The 17,274-nt window shown below is 42.3% G+C and overlaps 1 long non-coding RNA gene across 1 annotated transcript in view; it reads right to left on the bottom strand.

The window, feature by feature from the left end:
• LOC137376489 (uncharacterized) overlaps positions 1–16,651 on the bottom strand; it is a 200,683-nt gene extending 184,032 nt beyond the window's left edge. The window contains exon 1 of the long non-coding RNA XR_010976249.1: positions 16,524–16,651. This is a non-coding gene — a long non-coding RNA (uncharacterized lncRNA). The remainder of the gene's footprint in view (positions 1–16,523) is intronic.
• Positions 16,652–17,274: the final 623 nt, after the last annotated feature.

Below are 17,274 nucleotides of genomic sequence, written 5' to 3'. Positions count from 1 at the left end.
CAAAACTGCTCTCCCGGGTGCAATATTCTACTTACTTCGAGAAGTCAGTCCTGATAAATTAAAATGGGCCGTTAAATTAGTCATGTTGCTTAATATAGCCTTAGCTTATATATTTCTTGGTGCTTATTGTTTCTACCTAGAGATCTACACATTACAAAAGAAAATAAGAGTGTACCTTTCTAACATACCTGAGCACTGTCATCAAGAACTGGGAGAATAATGAGATGACAGCTGTGGCTCAGAGGTAGCCCTATTACCTCTGATTCAGAAACTTGTGGGTTTAAGTCACTCTCCAGAGCACAAAATTTCCATGGTGGCCCAGCACAGTACTAAGGGAGTGCTCCATTGTCAGGGCCGCTACCCTTTGGAAAAGATGTTAAACTAAGGCCCCCATCTACTGTTTTAAATAGGTGTAAAAGATCCCATGCCATTAACGTGATGAAGAGTAGGGATTATCTCATTGCTCTTTGTGGGGCCTTGCTGTGCACAAATTGACTGCTGCATTTCCTAAATTACAACAGTGACTACATTTTAAAAGTACTTCATTGGCTGTAGCATTCCTTGGGCTGCTCTGAGGTTGCAAAAGGCACAATATAAATGCAAGTCTTTTTTAAAAATGCATTTACTGCCTTTCTTTATTTTCCCTCATTAATCTTTCCTCTCCACTCCCGAACGCCTTGACTCCTTGCTGAACTATGGTTTTACATGCTGTTGGCTGCCATCCGTTGCCTCGCCCATCTTTCAACAGTGTAGGGCCTTGATGGCAAATGTTGGCAGGCTACTTTCTCCCAGTGGACATTGAAGCCAAGTCCAGTCCTGTCCTCACCTGACCTCCACACACATGTACACTTCCAATTGGGATTGCTGGATAACAGGGGGTATTGAGGTCAATTGCAGAGTTCCAACAACTACCTTTGTTGAGAGCAACAAACACAGCACAGACCAAGGATCAGATCCCACTGCTTATTATTTGGTCTGTGACATCAAGTTGCCAACAGGTGGTCACCGAAGTATGACAGCAAACATAATTTTGAGCTGAAAATATAATTATTAAAAGAATGCTGTAATGATTGGCAAAAATAAAACATGCTCATATCCCTCTGGAGTGCAACTTTTATTAATTTTATTAAAAAAAAATAAGTTGTGCTGGAGCAACCTTAAATCAGCTGAACCTGGATTCCTCCCAATCTGTTGAATTCACGGATATATACATTGAGACCATTCTGTGTGAATTGCGTTGTGGACTGTCTTAACAGATTTCCAGCCACGGGCAAGTGTTTTTCTACACTGCTTCTAGGCGGTTAGTCAGCCCACATTGTGCAGTGCAAATCTGCAAAAAGATTTATTCCAAATGGCAGGCTGTTTATGGTGCAATCACAATAATAGCAATAATGATAATAATAATAATACCGGCAATATTATTTAAGGCCTCAATCCTTTTACCGGCTGGTTTAATGTGGAATCCTATTAATTAGGTAATGCGTTGCTGCAATAATGACAGTTGAAGAATATCAATAATATTGCTGTCAGCTGAAGGAAGTGAAAGAAAGAAAATAATCTGCCAGTGAAGCTGCATTTGACTTGTAATATTCAAAATGAGTTTTTTTAGTATCTTCTGTCATTTTGTTGTACGAAAGCAGTTGTTTAAGCTTGTAAGAAAAAAATAATACCTAGTTATAAACTAACAAGCTTCTCTGTAACTGAACAATTGTACTTCTTAGATTAATGGTACATTGTAAAATAGAATTGTCATTCTCCTTTACAGTTATTTCCCCTTAGCTCGTCTCTCCTGATATCTGTGGGTTGAACTGTAGTATAGCTCTACAAGTGTTGAAAAAAATTCTGATATGGTCCAAAAAGGCTACATCACTGGGGGGCTATTGCACTGTATGGGAGCATCACTATGTACCCAATCCTGATCAGAAAGTTGCTGAACTTCCCTTCCCCATTCTGGAGGAATTTGTGGACAATTGTAATGCCTCTACTATAATTACTGGCTGACTAAGCATAGGACAGGAATTAACACTGGACCCCTTCTACTGTATATAGCTCATAACTAGCAGTCGTCCTCAAGTAACTGTTCCTCTTTCATTAGGCCAGCAGTACTCAAGGAAAAGTAGTGGGGAGGCTTCCCCAGGGTGATCAAAAATACATCCTCGTATTGGTCAACAGCTTTGAGAAATGAAAAGAGAGTTTGCCATTACAAATTATTCCATCCAGCAATGTAGCTTAAACCTGGCGAAACTCATCCACTGGCAGTTCTGGCTACTGTAGGTTCATCAGCTATTTGTTATATTAGAGTGTCATGGCTGCTGATTTCTCTGCTCCCAGGAGATGTACATGGTGTCCATGTAGCATACTCCTCCTTGTGGTATAGCCAAGATCCAGAGCATTTATCTTGAAATGGCAAACAACTATTTCATTTTAAACTGTGGGGGCAGGAGCTCCTCACATGACGGTTGGTTGGCATTACAAGTAATGAGATAAAAAAGCTATCCATTCCCATAAAAAAACATTTGTTTTTTGCTTAATTAAGAACCCACTCTGGCAAGATCTAGCCCTGTGTGTCTACATCAAAAGTAGTGAATTGATATGTGAGAAACCTAGCTGAAGGTCCAAGGCAAAGCACATACCAAAGTTGACTGAAGTGGAATGCAATATGGAATAGATCAGGAAGTAATGATTAGTTGACACAAAACTTGGGTTTTAAGAGCTAATAGAGCATAGGAGGCAGGAGAGACTGAAAAGACTTTCAGCTGGGCCCCTTTTTCAGTCCTAGACTCAGTGTTGTGCCACAAGCACGTGCCTGAACTGAGAGGCTTCAGGACCAATGGAAATTGGTCTTTGGGTCTCATCAGTATTCTTGGTGCAAGCTGCTGGCACTGGTCCCACCGACACAGGCAGCTCAGCCAAGTGAAGATATCAATGTGTCGGCCATGGCTCGGTGGTAGCACTCTTGCCTCTAAGTCAGAAAGTTATGGGTTCAATTTTCACCCGGAGACTTGAGTACAAAATCTAGGCTTACAGTGCTGCACTGTTGGAGGTACCATTCTTCAGAGGAGATGTTAAATTGAGGCCCTGTCTACCCTCTAAAAAATGTACTATAAACATGCAAGTTATTCTTTCATTTTAATATCAGGCCACCTGCCTTGCCTGGAAAGGAAATTGGAACACTTCTGCTCCTTCTGGCTCCTCAGAATGACTTTTTTAAAATCATAAAGCAGGTTTTTTAAACTTACCTGGAATTGGTAGTAGAGGGGGCTGCTGTAGAATCCTGAGCATCATCGCCAATGAATTTCTCGATGGGATCCTTCAGCAGGTATTAGGCCCCTAATTTACATATTTAAAGGGCCAACACTAGTTTTAGGCATCTGCTGGGTCGCCTAAAACAAGGCCCATATGAATATTTCAGTGAGAATAATGCCTGCGCAAAATAGGTGCAGGTTGGCACACTACTAACTTGGTCTAATTTGGACCTATTGTACTTCCACCGCACCTTCCTCCTTTAAAACACTCCTTTAAACCTATCTCTCTGACCAAGCTTTTGGTTACCTGACTTAATATCGCCTTTTGCGACTCAGTGTCATACTTTGTTTTATAATGCTGCTATAAACCGCCTTGGAACGTCTTATTACATTAAAGGCGCTTTCTAAATATAAGTTGTTGTTGTTGTTGTTCCAAAGAATGGGCACAATGCCTACCAATTTCTGTCCCAAAGGGAACTTTTGAGGTCTTGGGAAATATAAGGAATCAGAAATGTACATCTTTCAAGCATTATTCAGAGAACATATGCACAAAAATATTTCATAACTAAACATTCCATAGCAGTTTTGCCACAAAAAGACAGAAATATAACTTTTGGTAACCTAGGAAACACATACTGTTTTTCGTTTAGAAACAAATTCATCAAGAATCAGACGATTATGCAATTGGTTGAAAAAATCTGAGCAAGATCTATCATGCATTGAAAATACATTAACTTTGTGCTTTCTACATGTTGGATTACAAAGGCAGAGCATGAAGCCTCAGGAATCTTTAAGGCCACTTCAAATATTATTTTAGTTACATGTCTGGACTAGGCTTGGTTTCAAAGTAACATCTTGGCATTTTATCAGACAGCAATGCATTGCCAACATTAACCTTTAAACATTTGTAAGTTTGTCAAATATTTTTGTAGGAAGTTTGTTTAAAAAATGTGTATCATTCCATACTTGTTATATATCTTAGCTCTAATTAATGTGGGGGATGATGGTGCTGGGGAATGGAACATGTTTCCACCCGTCATTTTATGACAGTCTGAAGAGATTAGTATTCAAGTATTTGATTTTAGGCCAGAAAATGTGGTTGTAAAACTATTGTTTAAGCCCAAAGCGAGGCCAGTAAACAAACCTCTGTGGGCAGAGGACAAGGGTTAATAGTAATCAGTACTATGCTGCCAGGTACAAAGACTGATTTTCTGTACTTCCTATTGTTACCAGGGACACAAGCTTATTCCTCCCACCTCCTCATATTACAAAGGCCCAATCCCCCCATTAGTATTGGGGATGCAGGCTTATTGTCTCCATCTACTACTTCATCCAGGGATGAAGGCTTATACCCCCCGCAACTCATTATTACCGGGAACAGAAAATTGTTGCTTCCATCTCCTGTTAGGTCGGGAGGGACAGAGTCGCATTCCTCCCACCTATTAAAGTGGTAATAAAGTAGTCTTGCTCCCCATCAATTAGTCTAACAGGGACCACACATTCAATCATTAGCATAGAACTCTGCAACTCTTTGAACTCTGCAACTGCTTTAATGGCAAATGCAAAGAGCAATTTTGTGATAGATAATATCTAAAGTTGTCTATTAAGCTAACAACACCACAAAGGCAACTAAGATTTAGATGCAGATTCTCCCTCCTTCCCCCTAGCATGCTCACATTTGCTGAGGGGTGAGTCGGAGAATGATGGAATTCTGTTTGTTAATATAGTGGAAAAATAATTTATCTGAGGAAACTGTGTGAACTTGTGTTTCAGGTATTAGAGGTAACTGTGCCAAAAATCCATTCTGGATTGTTGAAAATATCAATGTGAAGTCCGATGAACCCTGTGGAAATGAACAGACTTATGGAAATGATATCCTGTAATATTCATTTTCGGCACCTTGGGAGAGCTCTAACATTTAAGTTGATCACTGGGCAGAAACTGGCAGCAATAGAGCATCAAGTAGACATGTATATTTTACCTCAGGATCTGAACATTTGGCACAGTACAATCCTAGAACCAAGTTCCCACTGCCTTCCCTCCCACTTCCCTATCACAAAAATACTCCATAGCTGGAGGCAATGAACACTGAATGGAGCTATTGTTTAAATGGGCTGTGCTTCCTTGTCCTAATCTTGTGTAGTTGAATGCTATTCATTTGATATGCCTTAGTGTAGATTAATCATCCCTTTTAGCAAATCATTTCCATCATGCAAAGCCTACTTAATTATACCAGGAATCATTTGGTGCCTGACAACATTCTACCTGTAAAATAACCGCATCCTAATTAGCGGCCCACACTATCTGTTAAATGTAGAAATCTTTCTGTAACAGTCAGAAATCAATGCAGTCTGAAAACAAGTACTCTGTCAATAGACTCACCATTATACACTTGTACGCTTTCTGCCCTGAAGGAAACCTTGAGGTTTTGAAATCTCTTTCATGCAACATCTGTAAGAGCTAATAATCTGTACAGGCAAATCCTGGATATATAAAACAGAACAGAAAGTACACCTAACCCCAAACATGGTCTCAATCTTTAGGAACTGGCAAATAAAAATAAAAACTACAAATGAGCTTTTCGTATTTACTTGGATCTCAAAATTGTATGGCAGGAGGCCATACAATTTAAAGGGGTAAAGCAAAAATCACCATTGAACATTCGTGGTGGAGTAAAATGTGTTTGCAAATATACAACCTAATGACATTAAAAAGAAAAATTGCTGAGTAATTTGCAGCTCACATCATTGGAGTGAAATTTGCACTGGACTTTAAGTTCTCTAATGTTCCAAAATAGCAATGATATCCATATATTTAAAATCTGATTACAGATTAATGTCCGTTGTAGTAAAACTATAAATCATATATTTTGCGAAGAATATTAAAAATCATTGTGGAATCAGCAGATACTACTGTCTCTTGGTGTTGATGTTTCCAATGTAAACCCAATCTAAATGAGAAAAAGGTAAAAAATCATGCAAATTCTAGTTGATAAATTCTGCTAAAATATTAAAAGAAAAATTATTTGCTCTGCTATTACATCCACATTGAATGTAACAATCTCCCCCCTCCCTGACTTCTATTTTTTTATTTGTTCATGGGATGTGGACATCACTGGCAAAGCCAGCATTTATTGCCCTTTGTTAATTGTCCTTGAAAGGGTGGTGATGAGCAGCCTTCTTGAACTGCTGCAGTCTATGTGGTGAAGGTATTCCCACAGTGATGTTAGGAATGGAAATTCCAGGATTTTGACCTAGCAACGATGAAGGAATGGCAATATAGTTCCAAGTCAGGATGGTGTGTGACTTGGAGGGGAACTTGGAGGTGGTGGTGTTCCCATGTGCTTGCTATTACTGGTGGTGCTCCCAAGCACATGCTAATACTACCTGTAGGATATACAAGTTATGGTTAAGGTTAAATTTTGCTTAATAATGCTCCTATGAAGTGCCTTGGGGCATTTTACTACATTAAAGATTCTATTTAAATATAAGTTATTGTTGTTATGTACATGCATTTTCTCCCACTATATGCAATTCCTGCTTTCGATTTTCTCCACTCGACTTCTGAAGGTGCTGAGAGCTTGAACAGTGAGGTTGAGGTTGTCCTCCCAGCAGTGGACATTTGCCCATCTCTCCAACACTACCAGTATTCTGACCCAGATTCCTGAGTTAAACTACATTTCTCAGATATCTCAGACTTATGCCAAGACGGAGTCCACCATTGCCCAGCTGTGAAATCCTGGCAATGCTGCAATGGGACCACTGCTGCAGCACCAGAATAAGCAGAAGAGAATCCTGGTCCGAGTGTCAGCGGACAAATAAATTCTGGGGAGTGCTATAGCCAAGCCAAATTCTGTGTTCATCCAATGTCGACCTATCCTCACTTTCCAGGAGGAGTCATTGGATAGCAAATTTTATGTGGAGCCATGGCAATTTGTTCCCTCTATCTAGCACAGAGTCTGTGGCCTCTCACAACATCCTTACAGTGATAGTCTTATTTGAATTTTTTGGTAGAGTTCTTTGTAAGGTAGGATTGAATGAACAAGTATAAATTAAGTTTTAAAACCACAGTAGCCCAGATTTTATGATCCCACCATAAATAGGGTTATGTTGGCCCAATGTGTGAATGCAACTGCACCTAGTGCATGTGTTATAAGAACTGACTCGTGTTGCCAACACTTCAGGGTTTTCCTGTGTGTTGCTTGCTTTTTCTTGGAACACTTTTGCTAATTATTCATAAAAATATGGGAACTGGAAAAAAAGTTGTTTGACTGAGTGAGGGCAGGAGGTCATGTGATGAATCCTCCAGGAATATGACCACCCAGAGTTGATGACCCTCATACTGACCCTTCTTTTGACGGGGCTACATGCAAGGAAAAACTTTCCCAGAGCATATTTAGTAGAGAATTGCAAAATTTAACAAGTGAGCAGCTCTTATAGCTTGTCAAAAAAAGAGAAAGTTGTGATGATGCCAGAAAACAACAACAACATATTTATATAGCGACTTTAATGTAATAAAATATCTCACAGCGCTTCACAGGAGCATTATATAACAAAGTATGACACCAAGCCACAAAAGGGGACCAAAAGCTTGGTCAAAGAGATAGATTTTAAGCAGTATCTTACAGGAGGAATGCGAGGCGGAGGGCTGTAGGGCGGGTATTCCAGAGCTTAGGGCCTCGGCAACCGAATAGCGCAGATATCTCGGAGTGTTGTGGGGCTGGAGGAGTTTACAGAGACAAGGAGGGGGCGAGGCCATGGAGGGATTTGCAAACAAGGATGAGAATTTTAAATTCAAAGTGCTGCTTGACTGGGAGTCAATGTAGGTCAGTGAGCACAGGGGTGATGGGGAACAGGTCTTGGTGCGAGTTAAGACACGGGCAGCAGAGTTTTGGATGTCCTCCAGTTTACGGAGAGTTGAATGTGGGAGACCAGACAGGGGTTGACTAATTGTACACAATGTACAACAGACACATGTAAGCAAAACTGTTTCCTTTGATGAAGAGAGGATGGTCTGCGTACAGAAGATGCCCCAAAAGGAAGGGCCATTCCTACCACCCCAACCCAAAAAAATGTTCCCAGCTGAACGAAAGGAGGTTAGTAACCGAGTCAATGCAGTTACCCAACTCCTTCCTACCTGGGTGCAAATAAGGAGAAACGTTGCTTGAATCAGAAGAAAAGTGAAGTTAACTGGAATCTCTATTATTCTCACAGTACTTGAGGAGCCCTATCAACCATGGCATGAGCATATGGTGGGAACTCCTACACGCTCTGGGAGCTATCATTTGAAGAATTATGCACAACTGTTGCTCATTTGCAAAATATACTTCTATTGATGGTTCAGCAAATGATATGCAGGAATGTTTTTCTGCTGTTAGGGGTCAACAGCCATCAATGCAATTTCCCTAAGAGTCAGGAGTGCTGCACAATGAAGGCACCATGGCTACCTCCTAGATAATGTCCATGCAGGTGCACATGATGTTTCTGTGGTTAGATAACATTGACCATGAATTAAGTGCAAACCATTTCTCTTCATGAAGACCTTGGAAGAAGAGCCCTGATACTCACATGGGTACTACATCCAACTCTTTGCACTCAATGGGCTGAATTTAATGGGCCCCCTGGAGATGGTCTAAGAGGCTGGGGGGACCCATAGAATTGTAATAGGAGGCGGGAGGCGCAGGGCCCATTGCTTTCCCGCCGCACCGCAATTTTGTTGGGGGTGGGATAGGCCAAAGACAGCCTACCCACCGAGAGGCCAATAGAGGCCTTTAAGAGACCTATTAACAGCCACTTAACGGCCTCTTTCCCCCCCACTGGCATTAAGCCTCTCTGCGGGCTTGGGGGAGTCCTCCTTTGTGGGAAATCTGTGGCACACGGATGGCCCCACCAGCAAACAACCCACCTCCCTGGACCCTCCTCCGCCTGTACTGAACACTAACGTTCCCTCCCCCACATCACTGGGGCCTGCTGGACTGGCCCCGATGAGCCCGCCTCACCTACCTCACCTTCCTCAGGTCCGTGCTCCAGCGCTGGGTATGTGTCCAAGGCCTGGTGCAGTGCCTGTAATGGCCAGGGCTCCCCGTGGCACTGCTGATACTACTGAGCTGCTAACTGGCCTGGTGCCATAGAATCACGCCAGGCGGGGGGGGTGCGGGGGAGGCGGGGGGTGGGTGCTCCAAATGCCAGAGGCGGGATTACCCCCTCTTTTCGGCTCATGCAGGAAACCCTGCCACAGAACACATTTCAGCCCAATGGGAGTCTACCAGCTGCTGAAAGCAGTACATTCTGTGCCTATAATGCCCCCTCCACAAGAAAACTGGTGAAAGCTGGTGAAAGTGTTTCCTCTTGCAAACATACTGCATGTCACCTCCTTGGCACAATGCAAGCTGCCTGATGTGGGAGAACAGCACAGAAGGAGGCCATTTGGTCTGTACCCACTCATTGAAAGAGCTATCCAAGTAGTTCCACTCGCCTGCTCTTTCCCCATAGGCCTGCAAGTGTTTCATTTTCAGGTATATGTAGAATTCCTTTTTGAAGGTTACTATTGAATCTGCTCCCATCCCCCTTACAGACAATGCATATTTTCTGAGATGATAAGCTAACTGTAAAGTTTCATGATGTGGTAATCATCACTTCTACAGGAAGAGCCATCCTTGATACAGATGTGAAGAGATCATCGTGCAGCAAAGGGTACAACCCTGTGGTAACCTGTTTTGTGGAGATAATGAAAACAAACTTCCTCTTATATGTCCACGTCAAACTCCCAGGAAAGCTTGCCTGTGACAAAAACTGCTTAGAGGTCATTTGCACTTGCACTTTTTTACTCCTCATAAACTGCTCTTCCTCATTTCAATCATGGATCCTGGTGTAAGTTCCCCAGTCACACCTTGTGACATATCAGACATCTTAGCTTCTCCCTTAAAGAGATTTCTTAGATTAAGCCAGATCCCAAAAGGCGCGCCCAGTTTTAGGGCTGCATTTTACCAGCCCCTCGATGCCATGGGTCACGGCAGGAAGAGCCCAGAAAATTCTGTGGGGACAGGCCCGCCTCAACGCCCGATGTCGAGAAGGGCCCGCCACATATTAGCAGCCGCGGGGGGACCTTGGTGCGGCGACGGGGTCTTCAAAATAATATTAAAATGAACATACATAAGATGCAAATGACCTTACCTGCTGGCGGCGGCTGACCCACGAAGATTTTACGACCGCCAATCGCAACTCGCATGCTTTCGGAGCTCCGTACGGAACTTTCAGGGCAGGAGGGGTTGGGGAGCAGGGAAAACAAGTTTTATTGGCTGTGGGGGTGGTGGGAAGGGGTTGAAGGGCAAATGTGAGAAGGTTGGCGGGTAATGTTCGGGTTGGGAATAAAATAAGTTATGTTAATATAGGGCATTGAAAAGACCTGGGGGGTGGGGATGCGGTTGGGGAACGGCCTCCATCTCCTAATTATTTACTGGAAAAATTTAATTCTAATACACCTTGAAAAATTTAAAACTTTGCTAAGGGCTTGAAGCCCTTTAAAATTGGCACCGGCACCTGCTCAGTGGCGGCAGACGCCGTTGCTGGGGACGTGGCAGCCGCCTCCTCTAGGTCATCAGGAGCGGCCTCTCCACACCCCCCTATTTAAATGAGCCCCCACACGTAATATCACAGGGGCTCAGTGGCGGCACCTCCATGTCAGAAGGCCACCGCTTTCACAGCGCAGTGCGCTGATAAAATTCAGCCCTTAATGGGTAAGGCACTGTGAGCAGAAGTTCGCTTGCAGTCATAAAATTCGGTGGCCTGCAATTTAAACAGGGATTAGTGTATTTACTGTTTGGTGTATGTGAAGTTTTTGGACATGTTCCCTCAGGTGATCAGTGCAGCATTGTCATTACTATCATTTTTCCCCGTACTGTTTGAATTTGTTTAACATTTAATTAAAGTGAAACTACATTAAAGCACCGTGAAAGAGTGAGGTGATACAATAGAACACATTGTAAAAGTTTGATTATCTTTTTCAGTAGCACTTACGGGATCTACTGGTGTTAAATCAGTTCTAAATGTTTAACAATTGGCATGCATTTACCAGAATGATGGTCACAGATTATCCATTCTGGCAACAACACCTCCAGAAGTTTAGTGGGATGAGACTGGCATTTGCCTGACGGGACTTCTGCTAATCCCGGGAAACTCCCCGGGGTCAACCTTAATTAATTTATTTTCAGCAGGTTTCAGCAGGATTCCCATAAACATAGGGAACCTATTGATCCCGGGGTGGGGAGTAGCAGGGAGCGGCGGTGTGGGTTCGGCGGGTGGTGCAAAAGAGATGACTGCAGCAGCTTAAAGGGGTGCGCAGTTTGGGCAATTAATAAAAATTTCTGTTCTGGATAAAGTTACAAAATCTGAATGTGGATTTGCCCCTTTCATTGTGCAGAAATGAATCAGTTACTCTGCCTTGTGGATTTTAAATGCTGCTGTCTGTTTCTCTGTATCTAGTGCTCCTATGACAGCAATGATGGAAAATGTGACATATAATGTCAATTCATCAATACTTTTTAATTTGAAGATTCTTGCCAATATTTGGACTTGCACTTCTTTTACTGACTTTTACTATCTGAACTTTACTGTCATACAAGCAGGCAAGGATGAAACAAGAACCCTTCCAATTTTCTGCCCCCACCCTCAGAGCAATGCGAGAAAATCGAGAGCAAAAATATGTCTGTAATGTGGTCATAGCCCTCAATTTAGATTAGATTATGATTAGAGATACAGCACTGAAACAGGCCCTTCGGCCCACCGAGTCTGTGCCGAACATCAACCACCTATTTATACTAATCCTACACTAATCCCATATTCCTACCAAACATCCCCACCTGTCCCTATATTTCCCTACCACCTACCTATACTAGTGACAATTTTTATAACGGCCAATTTACCTATCAACCTGCAAGTCTTTTGGCTTGTGGGAGGAAACCGGAGCACCCGGAGAAAACCCACGCAGACACAGGGAGAACTTGCAAACTCCACACAGGCAGTACCCGGAATCGAACCTGGGTCCCTGGAGCTGTGAGGCTGCGGTGCTAACCACTGCGCCACTGTGCCGCCCTAAATTTGTATGCTTATTGATTGGTCCAAGTGTAGACTTGGGCAAGTCTAGGGTGCACACTAGTGATGGGATTTTACGCTTATGTGAAACTTAATGGGATGGGTGAGACAATTAGAGGAGCATGTCAAAATCTTTGAAAGGATCAAAAGTCATTTCAACAATTCTGCCAAGGCAGAAGCAACTAGGGATTAAGAGGTGACAGGGAAAAATGAAGTCAAAGGAAAACTCAAAGTACGGGGGATACGTCTTTAGGCAAGTAATGGATCAGCCCAGCACCTGATCCCTGGTTTGATGTCTGATGAAGCGTTGTTTTTGCTGCATAAGATGGTTGCAAGGAGATGGTTCCCTAGACCACTCAATGGCACCCTCCCCGTAAGCCAGTATTGCAGTATGCACATAGTGGGGGAGGGGAGGGGAAGGGGTTTGAGGTGGTGGGGGGAAGGTGGGTGGAGGGTGTGGCGGAGTAACTGGATGCAGCAGTTTTATGTACTTTTTTGGGGCGGCACAGTGGCGCAGTGGTTAGCACTGCAGCTTCACAGCTCCAGGGACCTGGGTTCAATTCTGGGTACTGTCTATGTGGAGTTTGCAAGTTCTCCCTGTGTCTGCGTGGGTTTCCTCTGGGTGCTCCGGTTTCCTCCCACTGCCAAAGACTTGCAGGTGATAGGTAAATTGGCTGTTATAAATTGCCCCTAGTGTAGGTAGGTGGTAGGGCATATGGGATTACTGTAGGGGTAGTATAAATGGGTGGTTGTTGGTCGGCACAGACCCGGTGGGCTGAAGGGCCTGTTTCAGTGCTGTATCTCTAAATAAAAATAAATTTAAAAAATAATAAAATAAATAAATAAAAATTTTCAAACGGCAACTCCCAAATTTAGGTTTGTGCCCTGGTTGAGGGGACTGCACAAGGAATGTAAACAAGATCGAAGAGCACAGTCACTTTCACTTTTCTTCTGATATGAGAAATCAGGTGAGTACATTGATTAAGTCGGTAACCTCCTTTCATGTAGCTGCCACCCATTCTTTTCAGACAATCATGGAATAATATAGCACAGAAAGAAGCAAGTCTGCGCCAGCTCTTCCAAACTGCAGTCCAGTTAGTCTCACTCCCCTCCTCTTTCCACTTATCCTTGCAGTTTTTTCTCCTTCAAGTATTTATCCAATTCTCTTTAGAAGGCTACTATTGAATCTGTATCCACCACCACCCACCACCACCCCCCCCCCACCCCCTCAGGCAGTACATTCCAAATCCTAACCACTAGCTGCATTAAAACGTTTTTCCTAAAGTCGTCTCTGGTTCTTTTGCCAATCATGTTAAATTTAAGCCCTCTTGTTATCAACCTTCAGCCATTGGAAACAGTTTCGCTTTATTCACTATTCTAAACCCTCCATGATTTTAAAGACCTCTATCAAATCTCCTTAGCCTTCTCTGTTCCAAGGAGAACAACCCCTGCTTCTCCAATCCATCCACGGAACTATAATTCCCTATCCCATTCTAGTAAATCTCTTCTGTACTCCCTTCAAAGCCTTTCTGTCCTTTCTAAATTATGATGCCCAGAACTGGGCACAGTACTCCAGCTGGGGCTGAACTGGTCTTTCATGCTAGGTTTACCATAACCTCCTGGCTTTTGATTGCTATGTCTCTATTCATAAAGCCCAGGATCCCATATGCTTTATTAACTGCTTTGCTACCCCCTCCTGTCACCTTCAAAGATTTGTGCACAAACACCCCTAGGTCTCTCTCTTCTTGCACACCCTTTAAGATTGTACCATTTAGCAGGTAAATAAGAGCAAAATACTGCAGATGCTGGAACTCTGAAATGAGAACAGAACGTGCTGGAAATACTCAGCAGATCTGGCAACATCTGGGTAGAGAGAAACAGAGTTAACGTTTCAGGCCTGTGACTCTTCATCAGAGCCATTTAGCATTTATTGTCTCTCCTCATTCTTCCTCACATTTTCTGCATTGAAATTCATCTGTGTCATGCAGGTCCCCACTTGCCAAGAATGAGGCACACATTATTTCGCCACATGAACATTAAAACTTAAAATTACTGCCAGGAAGAAAAGAGGGCCTTTCACAAGGAATTGCCAGACCCCTCGCCAGAAAGACCTTTTTTGCATACTAGCAGACAGTTGGAACAAAGGAACCACACATGAACCCCAAAAGAGAAAAGTCTCCTACAGTGAACAAGGTTTAAGAAGAATACTGGGCCCCAACGAAAAGCAAGACTATTTACAAAAGGACTACAGTGAGCTCAAAACACAGTAACAAGAAACTCTTCTGATATTGCCTCAAAATCTCTATTTTTTCTTCTGCTCTTTTCTGTTACCATTTGTATATGCGGGTCGTGTATGCATGCTAGCGTGGGCGTGGCGTGTATCTGTAGGCATTAACCGAATTCGAGTTTTTAGTTTAAGTTTAATAAATTTCATTTTTCTTCTTTAAACCTAAGAACGCTTGTTTATGCTCATTTCTTTGCCTTATAATTGGAAAGCGGTGAACAAGGATTCACCAAGGGGGAGCTCAAAACACAGTGTGTTTAAAAATTAAATCCTGTTACAATAAGACCAGGTGAAGGCTAAAAGGGACCCCTAAACACCTTTCTCACCTGGTCGTAACAATCTGCCATGTGTCTGCCCATTCTATCAGGTTGCCGATGCCATCTTGTTCTTTTATTCATGAGGTGGTCTTCAAACCCAAATATAGCAACCTGCCTTTAGTGCACCTCCTGCAGCATCACCTCCAATCCTTCAGAATCAAAGGCAACAGTGTTGCTTACTCCTGCCTTCCACCCCATCACAGACCTTCCCTTTTGTCCTTTCCTCAACTCCCCACTTTCCCTGCCTTTGTACTTGTTAAAACCTGTTACATCTCTAACTTTTTCCAGTTCTGATGAAACATCTCGACCTGAAGTATTAACTTTGATTCTTCCTCCACAGATGCTGCCTGGCCTGCCGAGTATTTCCAGCATTCCCTGTTTTTACTTCAGTGTTACCCACACGTTGCTGTACTATTGTGAGCAATTAGTCAACACTTTGGTCACCACTAAAATTCCATTTAGTGGTAAGGTGGCTTCCTTGCTAAAGTTTCCAATCCCCCAGGTGTGCTGCAGGTCAAGCTTTTCATCTGCCGCTAACTTATTTAAATTAGGAGAAGTAACTCCCATTAGAAAATTCAGCACAGCCTGTTCCCTGAGATGCTGCTGCAACTCTGCTATTATCAGAACGCTGAACTTCTAATCTTTAGTAGCATTATAAATCAGTACAACAGAGTAAAGCTATAATGCAACAACTGATTTACATTTTGCAACTTGGGTTATAGGAATCTTTGAATGGTACATGACTAAATGGCAGAACAGGGTTAGTCAATCATTATCCAGACTGAATCTGCCATCAGTTTGGATTACTGAAGTCTGACTTTGGAAAAAGAGAGCAAAGGTTAGCACGTGGTAAAGATAAACCCCGTCTTTATTTATAATCAGATAAGACAGACCATTACACATTAAAATACAATTGACTAGATGGCTGGAAAAATTCTGTTTCGTCTACAACAATTGCAAAATGAAATATAATTTCACCGAAATATGGGGAAAAGTAAATCCAGATTGGGATGCGTTTGAAAAAACACAGCCTCTATAATTCAATAAATAGACTATTACTTCGCAATCACTTGTCATTCAGCTAAAGTACAATTCGATTCTGTATAATGACTGGTTTCTAATTGCTTTAATTGAAAGGGGTGTTTCCAACCCCTGCTGAATGTTGCACATTGTTAATTGTATCAGAAAAGCAATAGCGGTTAAAACAGGTGGAGTCCAAGCCTTTGACCTTTGGATGTTTGAAATGTGGTTATGCAGATCTATTTTGTTCCCATAATTTGATTGACCTGCTGGTCAGCAACACAGATGGAAAGTACCAAAGGGCTGAAGGTTATTCAAACAAGTGAGATCTCTTTTAATTTGGTATAGTATTTCAATGGTAACAATCAACTTTATTTTACTAAATTTTCTACAGGCACTAACTTTTCTCCTGCTGATTTTTCTTACTTTCCCACTCTAACAATAACCACCTTGAATAAATATTAAACTATGCTTCCAGCAGACTTTAAGTAGCAGAGCAGCCTTTTTCAAATTTTATTCTGCTGGTGTTCTTGACAGGCCAGAATGTTTGCTAAGGTTGTTATCCTACCTGAATTTAGAGATGTAGTCTTGCCCCTTTGCTACAGGTGGCTGATAAGAGTTTGGCCTTTACCAAGCCAAATAACAGACATACGTCAACTCATGCTGGACTTTTCACTGCCCCCAGTGGAAAATCAAATGCTGGGATGGTTGTCCAGTCAACCTTTCCTCGTCCCCTCCCCCTTTCCATTTCTCCAGACTAGCTACTTCAGCAGATTCTCTTTTATGTTGCTGCTGAAGAAGAAGAAATTGCAAGTCTGCTGATAGCCACAACTACTGGGTGCAAATTGCTGAAAATTTGGTGCTGAGTCCACTGTAGATAAGAAGAGCAAAATCCAAGCTCTTACAAAGTGTCCATTAAACTATAATTATGTCTGCTTACATCACAATTTTCTGATTAAAAATAATAACAAGATTAAACAGCAGTTCTCTGTTCAATGGCATTGTAGCTATCAGCCATATCCAAAGTCTATATTGATTTGTGACAGCTACATCACCTTTTACTTTGTAATTGGAGGAGCTGATGGCCTCAAATAACCTTTGTGATATTGCCAAATGTCAACAGACCAGATCAAAGTCCTTGTTAGCCTAGTTTGCTAAGGGATTACAAATGTTTTAAAGGAGTTCTGTTTTTAGAAAAATAAATGTCTGGCAAAGCTTTGTTCACAAGCACAGGGCACAGTCGCTTGAATCATTGTGCACACTGTCATTTTGATGAAGATGACAAGTGATCTTTCCTACTTGTTCTTTCTCCACAAAGA

This window comes from Heterodontus francisci, chromosome 13 (genome assembly GCF_036365525.1).
Source record: "Heterodontus francisci isolate sHetFra1 chromosome 13, sHetFra1.hap1, whole genome shotgun sequence".
Taxonomy (NCBI): Eukaryota; Metazoa; Chordata; class Chondrichthyes; order Heterodontiformes; family Heterodontidae; genus Heterodontus; species Heterodontus francisci.
The sequence above is the reverse complement of the archived record's forward strand: the minus strand, read 5'-3'. Positions and strand labels throughout refer to the sequence as shown.